This window comes from Chlorocebus sabaeus, chromosome 12, assembly GCF_047675955.1.
Source record: "Chlorocebus sabaeus isolate Y175 chromosome 12, mChlSab1.0.hap1, whole genome shotgun sequence".
Lineage (NCBI taxonomy): Eukaryota > Metazoa > Chordata > Mammalia > Primates > Cercopithecidae > Chlorocebus > Chlorocebus sabaeus.
Window position 1 is genome coordinate 81,846,947 of NC_132915.1, and position 17,897 is coordinate 81,864,843.

Below are 17,897 nucleotides of genomic sequence, written 5' to 3' on the forward strand. Positions count from 1 at the left end.
TATTTCTATCCACCATCTAAGCACATGATTTCCAACCTCAAGGTACCTCGTGGTTCAAGATGGCAGCTGTGGCTTTACCCATCTCATCTTAGTTGCAAGCCAGAAGGAGAAGAGGCAGAAGAGCAATAAGGGTACTTCCAGATAAGGCAGTTTTCTTTGCATGGTTTTTATGAAAGTTCTACAAAACATTTCATTGACCACATTACATTTCATTGACCAAAACTGGCTTCAAGGAAAGTTGGAAACAATTCCAGATGGTAAGATGCCCAGACAAAAATCCAGATTCTGTTACTAAGGAAGGAGTGAAGAATCCGTGTTGAGGTAGGCAACTAATACTCTCTTCTCAAGGGTTTTATTCATCCAACAAGTATGTATTATATAACTTTTATTTAGCACCAGACCCTATTCCAGATATTGAGTTTTCATCAAGAAAAAAAAAGACAAATTCTTATCTTTATAGAGCTTACATTCTACTGAAATAATAATAGATAGCATTTATTAAGTGATTATTCTATGCTAGGCAGAGTTTTAAGAATTTTACTTCTGGCACGACACAGTGGCTCATGTTTGTAGTCGCAGAACTTTGGGAGGCTGAGGCAGGAGGGTCACTTGAGGCCAGGAGTTTGAGACCAGTCTGGGTAACATACTAAGACTCCATCTCTACAAAAAAATTTAAAAATTACCTGGGGACGGTAGCATGCACCTGAGGTCCTAGCTCTTTGGGAAGCTGAAGCAGGAGGATTGTTTGAGCCCAGGACTTCACGGCTGCAGTAAGCTATGAGTGTGCCACTGCACTTCATTCTGGGCAACAGAGCAAGACCCTGTCTCAGAAAAAAAAAGAAAAAGAAAAAAGAAAAGGGCTGGACGCAGTGGCTCACACCTGTAATCCCAGCACTTTGGGAGGCTGAGGTGGGTGGATCACCTGAGGTCAGGAGTTTGAGACCAACCTGGCCAATATGGTGAAACCCCATCTCTACTAAAAATACAAAAATTAGCTAGGCGTGGTGGCAGGCGCCTGTAATCCCAGCTACTCGGGAGGCTGAGACAGGAGAATCACGTGAACCCAGGAGGTGGAGTTTGCAGTGAGCTGAGATTGCGCCATTGCACTCCAGCCTGGGTGACAGAGTGAGACTCTCCATCTCAAAAAAAAAAAAGAAGAAGAAGAATTTTATTGGTATTAATTTATTTGATATTTGCAATAATCCTTTGGGATAGGTACCATTATTACCCATATTTTGCAGATAAGGGAAACTGAGACACAGAGAAGTTAATTTGCCCAAATTGATATATGTCATAACTAGTAGAACCAGATTTTGAATTCAGATAGTTGAACTCCAGAGTGCATGCTTTTAACTTCTGTGCTATATTGCCTCTCCACGAGTTCCCTATATGTTTCATTTGCTTTCTCTTCTGGGCATAAATAATTGTATGTATGCTTTGGGGGCTTAACTAGTTGGGCCTAGTTCTCCCACTTTTGAACAGGGTGAAACTGGTGAAACTGGGGCAGGAGAAGGCTGATACATGGCTACACGTCCTATCAGGAGTGAATGGGAGAAAGTTGCCGTATACAGAATGTAGGAAACTATTAGGATCCTTACTGACTTACAGTGCTGCTTAGATGCTATAGCCAGTAGGAAGTGTCCTCCTTCAGTTTTTGAAGAGCCATTACTTGAATTGAGGCCAATTACAGCATCACTAGTTGCTCAGTCCAGAAACCTGGACATCATCTCTGGTTCTTCCTACTCCTTCACTCCCACATATAATCAATTAGTCCTTTTGATTGAACCTCCTAAACATTTCTAGAATTTTCAGCTTATCTCCATCTCTATTGTCACATCTCTAAATTCATGACATTACCGTCTTCGATTGTGTAAATCAGTTGTCACACATGTGGTGTTCCTGTCTCCAATCTAGTCTTTTTGGGTCCATTCTTTGCACTGTAGCCAGAGAATCTAATACCCAAAGCTGATCTCATCCCATCCTACTTAAAACCCTTCAATGACTCCATATTGCCCTCAGAATAAAGTCCAAATTCTTACATTTACAAAGTCTGATTTACAAAGCCTTGTATTCCCAAAGCAGGCTGAAAGACTGTTGCAGGTTGAGTTTCCCGGGAAGGAGAGTCAGATGGAGATTAGCATGGAGGAGGTTTCTTAGGGAGTCTCCTTGGTGTCACACTGGGAAGGGGAGAGGAATGAAGCAGAATGGAATGGAGAAAGAAGCCGAACTATAATACAGTCTCAGTGGAGGCCTCAGCTGCCATCATATCCCCATCTGAGACTGGGATGACCATCAGAATCATCTCAAATTGGGGTGAGAGGACTGGGTCTTTATAGCCCCATATTGATCCATCATTGGATGTGGGTTGCCCTAGGAAGGGAGCATAACCCTGGATGAGGCTATTCACTCATTCTGCAGTCTCTGATGCTAACTCCAAGCTCTTTTTAGAACCATCACCCAAATTCAACACTTCCAGGTGCCACACCCTTGAATACTCAGGACTTCTCCCTTAATTTTCCCAGTACACTGGGGAGGGTAGGATTCAGAGAGGCTGATGCCCTCAGGCTCATCCTCCCCATTCAACTACCTCTTACTTCCCACACTGGACCCTTGGCTTTTTATGAGGGTTGCATCTTCCAGGTTCCTGGGTCTGGCTGTCAGAGGTTTCTTTCCCTGAGCCGCCTCTTACCCATCACAAGCAGGTATCATTTTAGGAAACTTCCCAGGAACTCAGGTAGTAGCTGAGTTTCCTTTTTCCTTCTATGCTAGTCAGTCAAATTCTTATTCTCTTTGGATAGCAAAATAGCTTTTATATTAACCTTCACTCATCTCAAATTGATCCAAAAATTTGGGGTTTTAAAATTTTGTTTTATTTTGTTTTCAGACAGAGATCTCGCTCTGTCACGCAGGCTGTAGTGCAGAGGCGCAGTCACAGCTCACTGCGACCTCAACCTCCGGGACCCAAGTGATCCTCCGACTTCAACCTCCCAAATAGCTGGGATTATAGGCACATGCCACCACTCCCAACGAATTTTTGTAGTTTTTGTAGGGATGAGGTTTCGGTTTTACCATGTTGCCCAAACTGGTCTGGAGCTCCCGGGCTCAAGCGATCCTCCTGCCTCGGATTCCCAAAGTGCTGGGATTACAGGCGTGAGCCACTGCGCCTGGGGGCTGATCCAAAAGTTTTATGGTAAAATTCTGTGCTCTGAGTCCCTGAACTTTGCCCAGGCTGGAGTGCAGTGGCACAATCTCAGCTCACTGCAATCTCCGCCTCCCAGGTTCAAGCGATTCTCCTGCCTGAGCCTCCCGAGTAGCTGGGACCACAGGCGCCCACCACCACGCCCAGCTAAGTTTTGTATTTTTAGTAGAGACAGGGTTTCACCGTGTTAGCCAGGATGGTCTCGATTTCCTGACCTTGTGATCCGCCCGCCTCGGCCTCCCAAAGTGCTGGGATTACAGGCATGAGCCACCGCGCCCAGCCAATTTTGCCCTTATTTTTTAAAGCCCAGTGTTTTTTTTAATCTTAAGCATCAGGCTTGTGAAGTTGAAAGCCATGACTTTCAAGATTATTGTTTCTTACAAAAGTCTACTTGAAAGCTCAAAATGCAAAAATTCAACTCGTGTGTATGTATGTGTGTATACAAAATTCTTTTCCTGTTCTTGGATAGTGGGGAGAATGATCTGAGCAAAAGAAATTAAAAAAAACCGGCCAGGCATGGTGGCTAACGCCTGTAGTCCTTTGGGATCAGGCCTGTAATCCTGTGGCATTTTGGGAGGCTGCTGTAGGCGGATCATTTGAAGTCGTCAGGAGTTCGAGACCTGTCTGTCCAACAAGGTGAAACCCCATCTCTACTAAAAATACAAAAATTAGCCAGACATGGTGGCACGCGTCTGTAGTCCCAGCTACTCACAAGGCTGAGGCAGGAGAATGGCTTGAACCCAAGAGGCAGTGAGCCCAGATCATGTCATTACAATCATGCCTGGGTGACACAGCCAGACTGTGTCTCAAAAAAAAAAAAAAAGAGAAAAAAGAAAAGAAAGAAAAAACAACATTGTTTCAAATCAAATTTACTCTGCTATACACAGGAACCTGCTCTGTCTCATTCTACCTTCTCCCTGCCTCTTGCTCCCTGGGATTGTCTCCCAAATAAATTACCTGTATCCATTTCTGCCTCTTAAGTTCTGCCTTCAGGGACGCTCAGAGAAGGGAATTACATTCCTCGTTAATTCCTGAGCATTCCCCAGGGTATTGCTTCATGTGTGTTCCGGAACAGGATCTTCAAGATCTTGCATGCAGTTACCCCCTGAGCTTCCCACCCTGCAAACTCTGCTACCTACAACTCTCATTAGATTCTGGCTGAGACACTGACCGCAGGGTTCTCTCTTGGAGATTACATACCTGCTACTGTCAGTAGACCTTCGAGGTAAGGGATACTCTTCCAAAATTGAAACACTTTTTGGAAATTGTGTAATTTACCATGGCTCAGAGGAGATCTGTCTATGCATTTTAATGGGATGTGACTAATGGTTTCAGGATCTTGGCAGGGTCACACAATAATGATTATAACCATCACACAAGTCCAAATCTGTCCTGGGGTTTCTTCCTGGCAAGGCCAATTCTTGGCTCCTAATGTACTGCCTCCATGGTAGGAGGGTCAGTTCAAACTCTCTCTCTGGAATTACGGCTGGTACCTCCAGATCCCAGAGTTCAGGCCAAACTGGCCCTCAGCCCTCAGAAAGAAGGGTTGTTTTTCCCTCCTACTTTATTCTAAAACCCTTATAAGTCCTCCATGCTCTCCGTTGTTTTTGTTTTGTTTTTTTTTTTGTTTGTTTGTTTGTTTGTTTGTTTGTTTTGAGACGGAGTCTGGCTCTGTCGCCCAGGCTGGAGTGCAGTGGCCGGATCTCAGCTCACTGCAAGCTCCGCCTCCCGGGTTTACGCCATTCTCCTGCCTCAGCCTCCCGAGTAGCTGGGACTACAGGCGCCGCCACCACGCCCGGCTAGTTTTTTGTATTTTTTAGTAGAGACGGGGTTTCACCTGTTTGTTTGTTTTGTTTTGTTTTGGTTCAAAAAAGATATCTTTTTTCCCCAGATAATTGTTGGTGGGATGTACATTACTTGCAGATAAATTAACCCATAGGTGTGTGGTCTGGTTCTATGGAACCAACAAGATGCCAGCACACAATATCTATAATCAATACATTCTCTAAATCTTGTATAAAATGTCATATTTAGGCAATCAATGTCCAGTTTGGGTTAAGTCTGATAGTTTCAACATCTGGCTCATCTCTGAGTCTATGTAAAACTTAGCTTGGTTCCTTTTCAGTCTCTTTTTATTGAATATTCAAAATTTTAGGGTCCAGTCTCAGACTTTGTTACAAATATATATTAAAGAAGGTGGAAAGTTGGACAATCTTTGGTTAAAAGTGACAGAAATCTGACTTATACTAGCCTAAGCAGAAAAGGAGAATTTGTAAGCTCATGTAATAAAATCATGGTAAAGAGAGGAATGATGAGACTGGGTGCAGTGGCTCACACCTGTAATCCCAGCACTTTGAGAGGCCAAGGCAGGTGGATCACGAGGTCAAGAGATCGAGACCATCCTGGCCAACATGGTGAAAACCTATCTCTACTAAAAATACAAAAATTAGCTGGGCATGGTGGCGAGTGCCTGTAGTCCCAGCTACTCAGGAGGCTGAGGCAGGAGAATCGCTTGAACCTAGGAGGCAGAGGTTGCAGTGAGCAATGAGCAGAGATTGCGCCACTGCACTCCAGCCTGGCGACCGAGCAAGACTCCGTCCCAAAAACAAAACAAAACAAAAAGAAGAGGAATGATGTTTGTCTTAAGGGTCCCTGGAGCAAAGTAGTTGAATGCTTTTAGTACACGCTCCTGTCCCATCTCTCATCTCACTCCTTCACTCTTTATTGACTTTATTTTTTCAAGCTTCTCCGGTGAAGCTGAATGGTAGTTGTGGTCTTACGGCTTTTTGGTTCTTGTATTAAAAATATTTTTAGACTGGGCACAGTGGCTCATGCCTATAATCCCAGTACTTTGGGAGGCCAAGGTGGGAGGATCACTGGAGCTCAGGAGCTCAAGACCAGCCTGGGAATTATGGTGAGACCCCATCTCAAAAAAGAAAAAAAAAGTTAAATACATATATATATGTCTCTTTTATTTACAGTCATTTTTTTACAATCATTTTTCTCATTTTGGTTATTCATTTTTTTTATATAGCTCCAGATTCCCATCTGATATCGTACTCCTTCTGCCTGAAGAACTTCCTTTAGCAATTCTTAATGTGTAGGACTTCTGGCAATAAATTATTTCAGATTTTGTTTATCTGAAAAAATCTTTATTTTTGAAAAATATTTTGTATAAAATTCTGGGCTGACAGTTTTAAAAAATTATTATTTCTTTCTTTTTTTTCTTTATTTTTTGAGATGGAGTTTTGCTCTTGTCACCCAGGCTGGAGTGCAGTGGCATAATCTTGGCTCACTGCAACCTCCACCTCCCAGGTTCAAGCAATTCACCAGCCTCAGCCTCCTGAGTGGCTGGGATTACAGGCATGCACCACCACACCTGGCTAATTTTTGTATTATTAGTAAAAACAGGATTTCACCATGTTGGCCAGGCTGGTCTTGAACTCCTGACCTCAGGTGATCACCCACCTTGGCCTCCCAAAGTGCTGGGATTACAGGCGTGAGCCACTGCGCCCAGCCTTTTTATTATTATTTCACTTCCTTAGAGATGCCACTCTATTGTCTTCTGGCTTGCACAGTTTCTAATGAGAAAGATATTGTGATTTTTTTTCATTTTTATTCTATTTTAAAAATTGATTTTATTGTGTATATTTAAGGTATATAGTATGATGTAATGGAATACATATAGATAGTAAAGTGGTTACTATAATGAAGCAAATTAACATATCCATCATCTCACATTGTTACCTTTTTTTTTTTTATAGCAAGAGCAGCTAAAATTTATTCATTTAACAGGAATCCCAAATACAGTACAATTTTATGACCTATAGTCTTTATGTTGTACATTAGATCTCCAGACTTTTTCATCTTACATGTTTGCAACTTTGAATCCTCTGAACTACATCTTCCCATTTCCTCTCCTCACTCCCCCTTCCCTGACCCTAGTAGCCACTGTTTATTCTCCATCTCTGTATATTTGATTTTCTTTTTTTTTAGCTTCCAAATTTAAGTGCGATCGTGCAATATATTTCTTTCCATGCCTGGTTTATTTCACTTGGCATAGTGTCCTCCAGATTCATCCATGATGTGGCAAATGGCAGGATCTCCTTCTTTTTCTAAGGCTGAGTAATATTTCTCTGTGTGTGTAACATTATCTTTATCCATTCATGCATCAGTGAACACTTAGGTTGTTTCCATATCTTGGCTTTTAATGGGATATATTCCCAAACATATCCCATTAAAAAATTGTAAATACCACTGCAATAAACATGAAAGTGCAGATATCTTTATGAGGTGATGATTTCACTTCCTTTAGGTATGTGTCCAGAAGAGGGATTGTTGGGTCCTATTGCAGTTCTATTTTTAATTTCTTCAGAAACCGCCACACTGGTTTTCATAATGGCTGCACCAATCAACATTCCTACCAAGAGGGTCCAAGAGTTCCCTTTGCTTCACATCATTTTTTCCAGCATTAGCTGTCCTTTCACTTTTTGGTAATAGCCATCCTAATGGGTATGGAGGTGGCATCTCACAGTGGTTTGATTTGCACTTCCCTGATGATTATTAATGTTGATCATCTTTTTATATAACTGTTGGCCATTTTTATGTCATCTTTGGAGAAATGTTCAAGTCCTTTGCCAATTTTTATATCAAGTTATTTGTTTCTCTGCTATTAAGTTGTATGAGTTCTTTACAACTTTTGGACCCTAAATTGTTGTCAGATACATGACTTACAAATTATTTGTTCTTAATCTATCAGCTATATTGTTGATTATTTTCTTTGTAATCCAGGAGTTTTTAAATTTGATGTAGTCCTGGTCATTGATTTTTGCTTTTGTAGCCTGAACTTTTGATGTGATATACAAAAACATCATGCCAAGGCTAAGTCCAGGAGATTTTTCTTATATTCTCGTCTTGGAGTTTCATAGTTTCAGGTCTTAAATGTAGGTATTGTATCCATTTTGAGTTGATTTTTTTTCTTTTTTTTTTTTGTATGACGTAAAATAAGAGTCTGATTTCGTTCTTTTGTATGTGGAAATGTAGTTTTCCCAGCACTATTTATTAAAGAGACTATCCTTTCCCCCATTATGTCCACTTGTTACTCTTCTCAAAAATCAGTTGACCATATGTTTGGATTTATTTCTGGGCTCTCTATTCTGTTCCACTGGTCTATGTGCCTGTTTTTCTGCCAGAGCATGCTGTTTTAATTACTATTGCTTTGTAACATAATTTTGAATGTGGAATTGTGATGCCTACAACTTTGTTTTTCAAACAGTAATTTAAAAATATTTTGGGGCCAGCTGCAGTGGCTTATACCTGTAATCTGAGCACTTTTGGAGGCCAAAGCAGGAGAATCTCTTGAGTCCAGGAGTTCAAGATCAGCCTGGGCTCTTAGGGAAACCTGCTTTCACACACACAAAAATTTTATTTTAATTAGCTGGACATGGTGGCACACACCTGTGGTCCCAGCTACTGGGGAGGCTGAGTCGGTAGAATCACCTGAGCCCAGGGGGTTTAAGGTTCAGTGAGCTTTGATTGCACCACTGTACTCCAGGGCAACAGCAAGACCCTGTCTAAAATAAAATAATATAATATAAAATAAAATAAAAAGCTGGGCACAGTGGCTCATGCCTGTAATCCCAGCACTTTGGGAGGCCGAGGCGGGAGAATCACTTGAGTCCAGGATTTCAAAACCAACTTGGGCAACATGGAAAACCCCATCTCTTAAAAAAAAAAAAAAAAAAAAAAAAAGTTAGCTGGGTGTGATGGCTTGCTCCTGTAGTCTTAGCTACTCAGGAGGCTGAATTGGGAGGATCACCTGAGCCCAGGAGGTGGAGGCTGCAGTGAGTCATGATTGCACCACTGCACCTCAGCCTGGGTGATAGAGTGAGACCCTGTCTGAAAATGTTTTAAAAAATAAATAGGCTGGGCATGGTGGCTCATACCTGTAATCCCAGCACTTTGGGAGGCCAAGGCGGGTGGATTACCTGAGGTCAGGAGTTCAAGACCAGCCTGACCAACATGGTGAAACCCTGTGTCTACTAAAAATACAAAAATTAGTTGAGCTTGTTGGCAGGCACCTGTAATCCCAGCTACTCAGGAGCCTGAGGCTGGAGAATTGCTTGAACCCGGGAGGCAGAGGTTGCAGTGAGCTGATATTGTGCCACCGAACTCCAGCCTGGGTGACAGAGTGAGACTCCATCTCAAAATGATAATAATAAATTAAATAAATAAACAATTTTTGTTGTTGTAATTCTTATTTTTGACTCTGAATGGAATTTTTTATCTGGCTGCATTCAAGATTTGCTCTTTAAACTTTTATTCTCAGAAACAGTTGACTATGGGTCAATCAAACTAGGGTGATTTTGTTTTTTGTTGTTGTTGTTTTTGTTTTGTTTCTTTGATCCTGCTTGCAATTTTTCTGGGCTTTGTCGATTTATGTCTTGTGGTTTTTCATTAATTTTAGAAAATTCTTTGCTGTAATCTCTTCAAGCATTCCTTCTGCCTTGTTCTCTCTTCTCCTTCTGTTTCTCTAATTACACATATATTAGACTTTTGATATCATATTTTGAATACTTTCTTCTGTATTTTTCACTTTTTTCCTGTAAGGTTTCAATTTGGACAATTTCTACTGACTTATCTTCAATTCTCATTCTTTCCTTTGGCGTATCCGGTCTGCTGCTGACTGTTGAAGGAATTCTTCATTTCTTTCATTTTTTTCTTAGCATTTCCATTTGACTCTTTATATTATTTAGTTTTTTAATGAAATTTACCATCTGTTCTTGCATATTGTCTACCATTTTCACTAGATCTTTTAACATATTAACCCTAGTTGTTTGAAAGTCCCTATCTGACAGTGTCAACATCTGGCTCATCTCTATCTGGTTCTGCTGAGTACTTTATCTCTGGGTTTTGATTTCTATATAATCAAATTTTTTTATTGAATATTAGACACTGTACACAGAAAAACAGAAAAGACTGAGTTAATAGTGTTTATGACCAGAAATAGGTATAGTTTTCTATTGTCAGGCTAATATGGTGGGGTTTTGAGTCAACCTAGTCATAAATTGAGCTGGATTAGGATTTTGTTGTTTTTAACCTTTAGTGCATCATAGGCTTTACACCCTCCAGCATTGGCTGTTGTTACCTTGTGCTTATAGGGAGATCTAGGGTGCTAGAAAATTTCTCTCCATTTTCTTGCTCCTCTCTCAACTTTCAGGAGTTCTTTTATGCCTATGCCACAGAGTCTCTCTCCATGCCCTTATACCTCTGCTGTTGCTTGTTACTTGGTACTAGGCTTACAGGATCAAGAGGGTTCTTTGTCATCCTGATCCAGCCTAAGACTTAGGCAGGCCCTGTGCTCAAAGTTTGGGTGTCTCAGCATGTCTGCCTCTCTTCCTGTTTCTGCATCAGCTTCCTATGTCAGTTAAACTCTGCCCTGTATTTGTGGTTGGTCTTGGCCATGAGAGTTTCTTACACTTCCTTTAGGGCAGGTGACCTCTACTTGGTTTTGGTACAGAATTCTGGGCCCTCAAAAAGTTTCCTGTTCCTTCCTCAAGGGCAAAGGATTTTTGTTTCTGTACTTCCCCCAGCAGCAATAGGTCTTTGCCTTTGTCAGACAGGTAAGAGTTCCTTCTGCCACTGCAGAAGCAACCAATTTTGCCTCCACTCCTCTCCCAAAGGAATGGAGTTTTGCCTGGCCCTAAGAGTGGAAAGGTTTACTGTCCCCCTCCAGTGGTTTAAGGCTTTTGTTTCCTTTGAGAGAAGGGTCTGGGGAATTGGGTAGGCTTTTGTGTCTGTTTCCCAATAGCAGCTGATCACCTCACCTTCTTCATGTCTGCACCCCCCAAGGGTGGGGCTCCCATTGAGTATCCTCTCCTGTTTTCATCTTTCTTATGAGTACCCAGTGGAGGCCGTGGAATAGAGTTTGGCACTGAGTGCAAACTCCCCTTGTGTCTGGGGCTTCTAGTCATTCCAAATTAATGCACAAGACCAGGCATGGTGGCTCGTGCCTGTAATTCCAGCACTTTGGCACTCAGTGCAAACTCCCCTTGTATCTGGGGCTTCTAGACATTCCAAATTAATGCACAAGGCCAGGCATAGTGGCTCATGCCTAGAATTCCAGCACTTTGGGAGGCCGAAGTGGGAGGATCACTTTAGTCCAGGAGCTCAAGACTAGCCTAGACAACATACTGAGACTTTGTCTCTACGAAAAAAAGAAAAAAATTATTAGCCATGTGTGGTGGCACACACCTGTGGTGCCACTACTCAAAAGGCTGAAGTGGGAGGATTGTTTGAGCCCAGGAGGTCGAAGCTACAGTGAGCCATGATTTTGCCACTGCACTCCAGCCTAGGTGACAGAGCCAAGACCCTGTTTCAAAAAAGAGAAAAAACCCAACACTCCCCCGCAAAAAGCCCACAACCACAGCAAATTAGCACACTAGATCACACTTAACCTTTAAGAATTGTTAACATTTTAGCTAATTTTCTCCTACCTGTTTTTATGGCAGTAACCTCTTTCTCTCATGATCTGTCAAAAGTGAAAAAGTTTATGTGTCCTCAATGGACTTTGGGGACTCAGGGGGAAAGGGTGGGAAGGAGGTGAGGGATAAAATCCTACAAAATGGGTGCAGCGTATACTGCTTGGGTGATGGGTGCACCAAAATCTCACGAATCACCACTAAAGAACTTACTCATGTAACCAAACACTACCTGTTCCCCAATAACCTATGGAAATAAACAAAATTAATTTTTTTTTTTAAAAAAAGAGTTTATATGTCCCACCTCTCTTTGGAGTAGCTTGTCACTCTTTGGAATTTAGTTTGCCTGGTTGCCTTACAATCTTAGCTCTGTGACAGGCTCAAGAAAGGTCACGATTTTATAGATTTTCTGGCTTTTTTTTGTGTTGTTATAGTGGGAGTTGTGTTCGCTTGAGGCTTTCTGCATTCTAAGTGGAAACAGAACTCTCTCCTATAGCTTCTTCACCAACAGGATGCTTCAATTAGGAAAAGCCCCCAGATAAGAATCTGATTGGCCTAGTCACAATTGGCCTTCATCACATGCTCTTTCCCACACCAATCACTCCTCACAGAGGATGGTTCTATGGCTGGCCTCACCTGGGATGGGGGCAGGAGATTCGGGATCTCTTACCAGAGGAAGGGGCTAAAAAAAATGTCTAATAAACAAAAATAGTCACCTAATAGTATAAATACAGATAATTTATAAAACCATTTTTTAATGAAAAAAGCAACATATGTACATGGCAAAAAATTCAAACAGTATAAAAGGAGTCTATGGTGAGAAACAATTCTTCCTCCAAAATCATACTCCAGTCATCATCCTCAGAGGCAACCATTGTTAGCAATTTCTGGAATATCTAACCAGAAAGCGTCTCTGCGTATACAAACACACACACATGCAAACACATACTTCTACTTGAAATAGATGCTTTCTTAATCAAACCTCCACTTAACTAACTCATAGGATTCACCAACACTCTTCACTTTCTCTGTAAAACACACAATGAATAACTATGGTATCCATATGTCTGCTTCTACCAGGCGAGTATATGCTTATCACAAGTCAGCATGTTGGCTAGGCGTGGTGGCTCACACTTGTATTCCAACTACTTTGGGAGGCCAAGATGGGTAATTGCTTGAGTCCAGAAGTTCAAGACCAGCCTGGGCAACATGATGAAACTCTGTCTCTACAAAAAATACAAAAATTAACCAGGCATGGTGGCACATGCCTATAGTCTCAGCTACTCAGGAGACTGAGGTGGGAGAATCTTCTGAGTCCGGAAGGTCAACGCTGCAGTGCGCTGTGATCTTGCCACCGCACTCCAGCCTGAGTGACACAGTGAGACCCTGTCTCAAAAAAAAAAAAAAAAAAAAAGTCAGTGTGTTTATTCTAAGCCCATTTATGCCAATTGTGGTTATTATGATATTTAAGTAATTCATTGAAATGTTACACTAACTGATGAAAATGAGTGCAAAATAAACTATTATTTGTACAAAACGTTTTGGAAAGACTTGCTAAAGGTGAGTTCTTTCAAAAAATGTATGAAATTAGCTGTGGAAGAAACAACTACAAATTATTTGTGGAAAAACTGAAAAATCAAAAAATTTACGCTGAGATTATTTTAAGGGTGTTGAAGTCTTCATTCTACTTGGAAAATCACAAATAATGTTATTAAAATTAGAGTGTTACTTTAAATGGAAAGCTTAGGGCCAGGCATGGTGGCTCATGCCTGTAATCCCAACACTTTGGGAGGCTAAGATGGGCGGATCACCTGAGGTCAGGAGTTCCAGACCAGCCTGGCCAACGTGGCGAAACCCTGTCTCTACTAAAAACACAAAAATTAGCCAGGCGTGGTGGTGGGTGCCTGTAATCCCAGCTACTTGGGAGGCTGAGACAGGAGAATCTCTTGAACCCGGGAGGTGGAGGCTGCAGTGAACCTAGATTGTGCCACTGCACTCTACCCTGAACGACAGAGCGAGACTCTATCTCAAAAAAAAAAAAAAAGAAAAGAAAAGCATAAAAATGCGTTTTATGTGTTGTTTATGTAAGAAAGAAAACGTGAAACTAATCAATAAATTTATACCAAAAAAAGGTTTTAAATTAAAATTAAATTGTTACATTAAAAAATGTATCATTTTAAAGGATTTCCTGGGGGTGCTTTTACTAACTTTTTGATTAACCAACCAACTGATCATCTTGACTTCATTAGATAAAAGGATGTCTACTCTGTGTATATGTATGTCTGTATGTATGAAAAAGGAAATGAAGAGAACTAGTGTGTGAGAGGGTATGTGTGTCCCCACATGCACGTGCATCTCACTAACGTTAGTGCTCAGCAGTCAGGAAACATGTCTCTAATGAAATGATATCTGACGAGAAACCTGAAGGAAGTGAGTCATCCATCCAAATATCTGAGAGAAGAGTATTTCAGGCAAAGAGAAGGAGTGTGAACATCTGATATATACATGTGAAGGTGGGCAACCAGAAAACTATGTAACTGACTGATTAAAACTTGAATTAGATGATGTGAAAGTAACTCCAAGATACATTGCTATACAGTATAATAAAATCAAGGCATGTATTACGTTTGTATTGAACTTGGACTTTAGAACCTCATGTCCTATATAACTGTACAAAATATATAAATAAAAACTATTAGGAATACAAAACAAAATGGCAAGAAACAAGAGGTGTAATAGGAATTGCAATTCAACACTATCAGTTAGTAACATTAAGTAGACAGTGTTCTAGTACATTTGTGATGCTATAATAGAACATCTTAGACTGGGTGGCTTAAAAATAACAGAAATTTATTTCTTATAGTTCTGGAGGATGGGAAGTCCAAAATCAAAGCACTGGCAGATTTGGTGTCTTGTGAAGGACAATCCTGGATCATAAATGGCTGTCTTTTCACTGTGTCCTCACCTGACAGCAGACATGAGGGTGCCCTCAGGAGTCTCCTTTTATAGGGACACTAATATCATTCATGAGGGCTCTGCACTCAGACCTAATCACCTATCAAAGGCCTTACCTCCTAATACCATCACACTGGGGGTAAGGATTTCAACATATGAATTTTGTAAGGACATTAACATTCAGTCTATACAAGATAAAAATAAATAGGGTTTGAGAATTTAGATAAAATAAATATGAGTAAACTAATGAGAATATAATTTGTACCCTAATATGTATTTTATAATTTTTTATAAATAATAAATTTATTTACAAATAATTATACATTTCTCTGATCTCTTTTTAGAGTTATACTTCTTATTTCTATTTTGCGTCTTGCAATATTGACTAGAACTTTCAGATCTATATTAAAATGTAGACTAAAAGTTATTTAAGCCCTAAATTATCTAAACACTGTCTATCACTCCATTTCATATTGTACCAATAAGGGAAGAGACCACCCCTCATATCGTCTTATGCCCAATTTCTGCCTCCAAAGAAAGAAGAAGTAAAAACTAAAAGGCAGAAATGAAATCCACAGGTAGACAGCGCGGCGCCGCACCCTGGGCCTGGTAGTTAAAGATCGACCCCTGACCTAACTGATTCTGTTATCTGGAGATTGCAGACATTGTACAGAAATGCACTGTGAAAATCCCTATCTTGTTTTGTTCCGATCTAATTACCGGTGCATGCAGCCCCCAGTTATGTACCCCCTGCTTGCTCAATCAATCACGACCCTCTCACATGCATCCCCTTAGAGTTGTGAGCCTTTAAAAGGGACAGGAATTGCCCACTCGGGGAGCTCGGCTCTTGAGACAGAAGTCTTGCCGATGCCCCCGGCCGAATAAACCCCTTCCTTCTTTAAGTCGGTGTCTAAGGAGTTTTGTCTGAGGCTTGTCCTGCTACACCTATATTCCCTTCTGCCACAGATCACAGCAGTATTATTTATGACAAATGAAGGGGATGAAATGATATTAACCTGGGTAATATTGATACAGATGATAGAAATTATTTAGGCAGATTGTAAGGGCAACAGAATCCTCAGCAGAATTTTCCTTTTAACAAAAAGCAGCCCCCAAATCATTTCTTTTCTAACAAAGAGCAGCCTGAAAAATTGAGCTGCAGACATAGATAAGCAAGCTGGAAGCCTGCACAGGTGAATGCCGGCAGCTGTGCCAATAGAAAAGGGCTATCTGAGGGCCAGGCATCTTCAACTTGGAGGCTCCATCTTCCCTTTTCTTTGTCACCACATGTACAGTAAAAAAAGCAGGCAACATGGTGCCAGCCAGGTAGAGAACCACTCTGCATAATAAAAAACTATGTGGGGAGGCCAGCTTCACGCACTATGCAAATGACACACCTTGTCTGACCAATCTTTCCTGCCGTATGTAAATCAGACACCTCCTCCTTAAGCTCATCTGTAAAACCTCCTGCCCTTCACCACAGACCAGAAGCATTGCTTGGGACTCCCTATCTCTGCAGAAAAGAGCTTTTCTCTGTCTTTTGCCTATTAAACTTTCACTCCTAACCTTATTCTGGTGTGTCTGCATCCTAGTTTTCTATAGCCGTGAGACAATGAATCACGGGTATTTATCCCAGACAAGGTGGCCACTTCAGTATCAATGTACCTGGCCAAAGTTGGGATATGGAGGGGAAGAGAAAATGGAGGAAATCTAGAAAGTAGAACTAGGGTTAGTAGTAAGAATCTATAAAAGATTTTTTTTTAAGAAAAGGAAAAGCGGGGAGTAGGGAGGGGGCTCAATACATAAACTTTTAATTTTCTGTGTTCTGTCCCATTTTTAAAAATTTGTAAATCATGTTCCTGTGTTACTGTGATAATTTTTAAAGAAATAAAAGTAAAGAACAATATTGAAGCCTGAAAGAAACCCCACTTTGTCATGGTGAGTAATTCTATTAATTTGTGGTTGTATTTGTTATTCTAGCATTCTGTTTAGAATTTTCACATCTTTTTCTTTCTTTCTTTCTTTCTTTTTTTTTTTTTTTTGAGACAGCCTCATTCTGTTGCCCAGGCTGGAGTGCAGTGGTGCTGTCTCGGCTCACTGCAACCTCCCCATCCCGGGTTCAAGTAATTCTCGTGCCTCAGCCTCCCAAGTAGCTGACATTACAGGCTCATGCCACCACGCCCAGCTAATTTTTGTATTTTTAGTAGAGATAGGATTTTGCCATTTTGGCCAGGCTGGTCTTGAACTCCTGACCTCAAGTGATCCACCTGCCTCAGTGTCCAAAGTGCTGGGATTACAGGCCTGAGCCACCATGCCCTGCCTAGAATTTTCGTATCTATTTTCACCAATAAGTTTGGTTTGGCTAGTATTCTTTTTGTATGTGCTGACTCTGGTTTGGGTCTGAGGATTATGTTAGGTTTATTTAACAAAATGAGAAGTTTACCAATTTTTTTCAATACTCATTCATTAATTCATTTATTTATTTAGTCAACAAATCTTTATGTCATGTTGGGCATAATTATAGGTTTGGGGGCCACTTTGATTTGAGTGTTTGTGTTTCTCCAAAATTTATAAGCTCAAATCTAATTCCCAATGTGAGGTTTTTTGAGGTGGGGCTTTTGGGGGGTGATTAGGTCATGAGGGTGGAGCCCTCATGAACTGGATTAGTGCCTGTGATAGTGTGAAATATCTATTTGGTCTTCAACCCATTTTCTGCCATACAACTCCTAAAATCCTTCAAATCTCCAAAGTGATGTCTTTTCATATGTTAATGATAGACTGATGGCGGGCAGCCCCCAGGCAGTTTCAGGATGGAGGCTGGTCACCAGAAAGACCAAGGCAAGATCAGAGGTTTGGGACTTTCAGCCATATCCCTCAATCTCTAAGGAGGGGCTGAAGATTAAGTCAATCACCAATATCTAATGATTGAATCAACCTTGCCTACATAGTGAAGTCTCCATAAAACTCCAAAAGGATGCAGTTTGGAGAGCTTCCCAATAGCTGAACACATAGAGGCTTACAGAAAGGTGAGCAAGAACTCATCCATGTGCCAGGAGGGTGGTGCACCTCAACTCCGCAAGGACAGAAGCTTCTGGACTCAGGATCCTTCCAGACCTTGCCCTATTTATCTCTTCATCTGTCTGTTTGTTTGTATCCTTTAATATATCCTTTGTAATAAACCAGTAAACATAAGTGTTTCCCTGAGCCCTTAATCAACTCGAAGAGGAGGTTGTGGAAACCTCAAATTGAAACCAGTTGGTCAG